This window comes from Coenobita brevimanus, chromosome 98 (assembly GCF_032717465.1).
Source record: "Coenobita brevimanus isolate Jiangsu-jjx chromosome 98, ASM3271746v2, whole genome shotgun sequence".
Taxonomy (NCBI): Eukaryota; Metazoa; Arthropoda; class Malacostraca; order Decapoda; family Coenobitidae; genus Coenobita; species Coenobita brevimanus.
In genome coordinates this window covers 1,677,294-1,683,999 of record NC_137051.1, presented here as the reverse complement: position 1 = coordinate 1,683,999, position 6,706 = coordinate 1,677,294, and positions in this window count along the sequence as shown.

Here is a 6,706-nt window from a genome sequence, read left to right as displayed (position 1 = left end):
CCCTTCCAGTTCCTTATAGGAAGTCTGTTGTTGGCTATGGCTTAGCAAATTTCCCTAGTATGTGAGTCTATACACTGTGTAATTCATTTTCCCTTCTTTGCATTAGACTAACATCAACAACACATTTCCCTTAGATCATCAATGGTTTACATTTCCTTTATTTCACTGTTTCAGAGCTGGACATCGTCTAGACTGCAGTGTCCTGATGCCACACTCTTTGCTACCCTCCAAGCCCCAGATTTTGTGCAGAGGTTCTGAAGGCCCTAGTTGGTAGTTTTCTGGATGGTTCCCCAGACTCTGCAATGCCTCTTTCTCTGACTACCCAGTGTTTTATGTGAAACTAAGTTCATACCATTTATAGCTACCCACTTATGTCCCCTCAGCAATGGCATCCATGGTAATGAGGTTGTAGCAGCATAGCAGTCCCACTCATCAGGCAACATAGTCCACTTAGAACGTACTTCTTATAGTTGTAAATGCATCCGTGTGGCATCTCAGATTACATATACGGTAGTCAATCTTACAGATTTTCATTTTTACAGAGCCCCTTATCCACGAACCTGATACATTTGTTGGAATACACATACTATATTACCACAGCTTGATTTCAGATCAGCCAGTGGAATTTGTAATCCACTTACTGAAACTGATTTTGGCAGTGAACCCATAATATGCCAATGATGTGGCTGTCATAAAATTATCCAACATTTCCTGCCATGATGGCCAAGGTTCCACTGTTGTCAATGTCATGTCTGGTTATCCTCTCAGCCTTTCTCTCCATATCTTCCTGGGTGGTTGTGTAGATTCTTAAATGCTGCAGAACTGTGCTGTACAAACAAGACCTCTGAAATTCTGATTAATTCTCTCTGATTTTTGCTATGGCTCCATTCAGACGGAAAAGCTGTGTCTTATTATGGCGGATACATCACATCAAAGGAACAAAAATGAAATATTGAGAGTTCTCTAATTTCACCTGGTAAAGAGCAGAACAATGCAAAACCTCCACAAATTAAACTCCAAATATGTACAAAAAGTTTCCATCCTTTGCCTGTATATAAAGTATATAGTTGTAACAACACATCTAAAAACCCATTTGGCACTATGTCTACAAAATAAATTGACAGCAGATTATCACAGAATCAAAGTAATGTATGATGCCACAAGCAGAGGCCATGATGTACTGGCATTAATATGAGTAAAGTAGGCAGTGGAATTGCCTATAATACAAATGTTCCTTAAATCTCTCCCTTTTCCCTAAAAGGCAAGTAGAGGACTGCAGAAGCAGGGCAACTTTGGCCTACAATCTACCAAGTTCACAATCAGATAAGCCTTAACTCCTATAGTACTACACTAACTGTATTATATTTTAGGGGACTTTTATTTGCACAATTATGGAGACTAAAAGAACGTAGCCCCTTGCTAAAAGTTTCAGATGCTAGAAGTTTCTCTCAACTGCACAAGAATCTGGTACTATCCAATTAAAAGAACAATACTACCAGTACCCAAGTGCTACAGAACAGTGAAAGGATCAACAAGACAGGAAATTATTGTCCCCACCCAAGTTTAGAGCAGGCGTTCTCCACCACTACGTGTTACGATAACTGCTAATCTTATCAGAGTAAACTCAAGTGAAAGTGCATGACAAGCTGTTTATTAACATAACATGAGGAGGATTCATAGTACAGTACTGTACTTCACGCAGACTACTCCCCCTTCACCATGAATTATGATTACCTCTCCAAGTTGCTAGTTCCTGATGTGAAAAGCATAACACAACCTCTATAAAGCTCTACAGTACCTATCTATCTATTGTCAAACGTCTTAATCCCATAAAAGATGGCCACAAACAATTCATCTCCACGTCACCAAGTCCCCTGCCATTTCACTGCCCTGCTTTCAGCTCTCATCTCCCTCTCTCATATACCTCTCCACTCCATCCCTCCATTTCATCCTTGGCCTCCCCCTCCCACTCCCCCCCTCCACCTCACTCACACTCACCTCGTAAGTCTCTTGCTCTCCATTCTCTCCACATGGCTAAACCACCTCTATGAGTTTCTCCTAATGCTTTCTATCACATCCATATCCACACCACAATGCTCCTTCACTTCCTCATTTGTAAATCTGTCTCTCCATGTAACTCCACATCCACCTCAAGTAACTCATTTCCACTGCTTTCACTCTTGGCTTGTGTCCTTCCAACAAGGTCCAAACTTCACTTCCATACATTAGAGTTGGTATCACAACACTGTCATGCAGCAACTTTTTTACTTTAATGCTCACTTCTCTGTTTCTTACTGCTGCTTGCAAAGAACCATTAACCTTTCTTCCTTCTTGTACCCTTTCAACGCTTTACCCTCCAAACTTCCATCCTTACTCATCACACTACCCAAGTACTTAAATGTGCTCACATTTTCCATTTCCTCATCATCCAACATCACTGTACATCCAGTGACTTCATTTCTCTCAGAGACCATAACTTTGCTCTATGTAGTTACAGAGTTACTGGGTATATTTAGCAAAACACTGGCAACCACTGAGCGAGCGTTTGTATTCAGTATCGCTTCATCACACGTGCTAAGGCTATAATAACAGCATGCAAGGACTGTTAAAAATTGCATACCATGTTCACTATCAGGATGAAGCAAACTCCTTTCACTGATCATAATTTTCAGTTTTAAGTCTGTTTTCTCAGTAACATGGATTAGATGGGTTTACCTGTTTGTACTCCTTACTTTGGTCTATTTTGTGCCCGCCTGCTAGTAACATTTATAGATCTGAAGTCAGCAAACACTACCAAAAGAAAGCAGAAAATTATTCTAAATGTTTAGAATCATAATCTTCATAATTTTAATAAAGCACTTTTTGGATTGGGACTTGAATGTATTAGTACTGCCATGACAAGGTGGTGGTGGCGACCATCATCCACTCACTTGATGTAGTGCCTTCCCTCCTCTCTTCCTATATCTCCCATCTTTCCTGTCACTGACTGTTCTTCTTTCCTTTACAGGTGGCTTTATATTGAGTGACATGTCAAATGGTTTCCTGTAAGCCAAGAAACCATTTACAACGCTGGGTGGTAACCATATAACCAACCCATACGTGCTCCCTACGTGTCAACAAGTGGGTTGGTGGAGGGTTAGTGCCCCTCCCCATAAAACCAATAACTCAAAGTCAAATGGCCACCCCTTACGGGATTATGGCGTCTGGCAATAGATAGATAGACTTTTTGCTGAGATGGCATGTGATAGATGTGCCAGTGAATGAACAGACTTACACTGGTGCAAGAGTATATGTCCTTTGGTGCAAGGATAGAAAATGAGAGGCAAAGGTATAGCTGAAGGGAGAAGTGGAGTATAGAAAAAAGGTGGCCATACTCCAAGACCCTAGGCATGATACAGAGGACTCTGTACAAAGGCTGTATGAGGACAAGAAGGTGTGTTCATGCCATTTTAACATTTCTGTGTGTCAATGGTATGGTACAAGTATGAAAGTCAGATGTGAGAGCAATGGAAAGGCGAATGTAAAAAAAATTATGTGCAGACTGTGTAAATGGAACACACTGAGAAACAGGAAGTCAACTACTAAAAGAGTAAAGGAGTGTGTGGTTGGACAGTCTGGTTATACAAAAAAAAAAAAAAAAAGGCTAAAAATTTACATAATACAAATAACATACGAAACTACCAACATTCCCAAGAAAATGCAAAATTGTCTCCACACAGCTACAGTACACGGACATTCTTCTGTGCAAATTGTCATGAAGATTACTGAACATACAAAAACATGGAATATGAAAATTTGAGTGTTTTCATGGTTTGATATTTAATCCCATAAATCCCTTTAAAATGCCTATGCAAAATATGAAAAAGCCTCATACATACAGAGATGATAATAAATAAATGAATGTGAAGTGGGTCAGAGAATGACAGGCCTTTGGGGTAAGGATTCTCACTGAAGAGTACAGAGGAAGGATGGGACTTGAATGTATTAGTACTGCCATGACAAGGGGTAAATTAAGACGTTTTGGCATGCAGAAAGGATGAGAACTGGGAGTAGAGGGCAAGTGGTGTGAATGCTGAGGCACACCAAAAAGACCTGAGATGAGGTCAGTGCATGTGACCCCAGGGATAAGGGACTGAACAGGGAGGCTGCCTGAGATCAAGCAACATGGACAGCTGTCATTAGGTGAGCAAGGCTAAAGCATGCAAGCATGTTCAAGCCTTTATAAACAATACGATACGATATGATACAATTACAATGACATACTATTGTGGTTCACTCATCCTGCCTCCAGATGACTAAATCATCTTTGGAATGATGTCTAGCAGTGAAAGGATAACTGAAAGCTATTTCTAAACCCCTCACTTTGAAAATTCCCCCCTATTGTTCAACAAATTGTTTGGTAGTATCAAGAACATTACTTCAATGAAAGGCTAAGAGATTACATATGTGGACACCATGTTCATCAGACATTGCCCTTTTCACAATCCCTTGAGGACACTTAACATATTATTTTTTAATCACAACAGCAAAGACTTGTTCATATTTACTAATTTCACAATAGTACATATTGTAGTTATACACAAGTGCATAATTAAAATATAATGATTTGGTAAAACTAGCCTATTCAAACACATTGAGACTACAGTACATGAAAACCCACTTCCTGACAATGAACATGCCACTTAAAAAAGGTATACATATCACATAATACAGCTCATACTGTAAATAATGACTGTCCTTAGATAAAATACTAAATGCTAATGGGTAGGTAACAATTGTGAACACCAAATTAATATACTACTTTCAGTAACCCTCTTGCACCGTTACACATAGCGATGCTGCCAATGTTACTGCCCTGGTGAAACAAGAGATTAAACAACTCAGCCATTTTGTCCTAAATTCACTCTATCTGGCAATGCTTTTACTGCATACTTTGCCTAGACTGTAAAACATGAGCATTTAATCCATTTTTATCATTATGGTGGTTGCAAGTTTAGAAACACAGCAATTTTGGAAAGGCTATTATCACTATAACTTTAAGAATGAGGGTACTGTTGGAAGAGGAAGACTGTACCATATACTGTGTGAAGAAAAGGAAGTGAAGAGTACATAGGTGAGAGAAAGAAGAGGAAGGGTGACACAAAGAGAGAGCAAAATGTAAGGACACAGAAGCCTGAAGATTGTTCTCTTATGGACATCTCATCATGGAGTTCCCCAGAGGGAGCCGTGTGCTAGGATATAATAATTTTGCTGAGTTTGTTTCATCTAAAACCAGAGAGTAGAGTTGTCCATTCTCTGCCACTACAAGGCATCCTAAATGTTCACCCTTGGTCACTGATATACAGTAGGCCCTCCAAGGCTGTGGTTAGTATCATAGCACATCATATTTATTAAAAGTATTGATAAATATTACTATACTTTGTTCACATGCATCCACACCCCCTCCCCTCCCCCCAAAAAAAAAAAAAATGGATTCCTGAAAATTTAGTACAGTAATATAAATTATATGTTAGTCAGTAATTCATCATTTAGATGTATTCAAAGCATTTGTTTTCAAGAAAGGTTTATGTTCAGAGCCAAAGGTTTTTTCTCAAACTCTGACAAACATATATTTAAAATAATGAGCACTAAAGTTTGTCAGATTTTGTGCTGAGGTGTATGTATGTTGCTGTGTATTACATGTCTGGCTACACCAGCAATTATATTAATAAAAACCCTTTTACCATCACATACCTAGTGCCAGCTACTTCAAGTATGATCCTTCACAGCATATCCTAGTGGAATGCTACTTGGAAACTTTTCTTTATATTACTCAGAAGGCATGTTAACTGAGAAATTACCTGGTGCCTAACTGTATTCCGCCAAACATAACTACAGTGGAGTCTTTTTTGAGCAACTGTACAACAACCATACTTAAATACGTAAACTTTTCAGTCTGATGATGTCATGTAGTCCTGGATTTATTGTAAGAGTCTTGTTTGAATGACAAGAGTTAAATCTTAAGTGGTTCAATCTGCCTCTGTATTAAGTTGTCCTGAGTTAACTCAGCATTAAAGTACCTGTACTATTAAATATGGAAATCCTTGCCTTGGAGGGGTTACTGTACAACTTACACACAAATTTGGCTTACCGTACAACTTACACACAAATTTTATCTCTGAGAAAAAAAACATGAAATTTTTGGAAGACAGTAAAGGAAGAAATAAATATAAAAATAAATAAATGTTAATCCTTCCCAAAATGATAAATAACACCAGCCACAAGTAACAGAAATTCTCTGAAGCACTTAATTCCTTGAATCTGGGCAGCATCCTTTTTGGTTTATTCTAGGTGCTACCAGGCAATTTTTTCAACTTAGGAAGGACCTAGCACAGTGAAGGGATTTACAGAATGTATCTCACCCCTCCAGTTTGAAGAGTATCCTAAGTTGAATAAAATCATGAGGAGATGGCAAGAACAAGCTGAAAAAGACATCCCCAGTTTCAATGGGTTAGCTCAAGCCCAAAAAATGAGCTCAAACCTATGCTAAGAGAACTACTGAAATAAGTAATATGCTGTAATCACAAGGTATACGTTAATTAGGAACAAAACTTAGTCGTATTAATACTGTATTCAAATTTAAGCTGGAGACTGTCAGCTTCCCCCACCTTAAGCTACAGTGACATCCATTACTACACCTATAATGCACAAACTGTAATTTTTATCA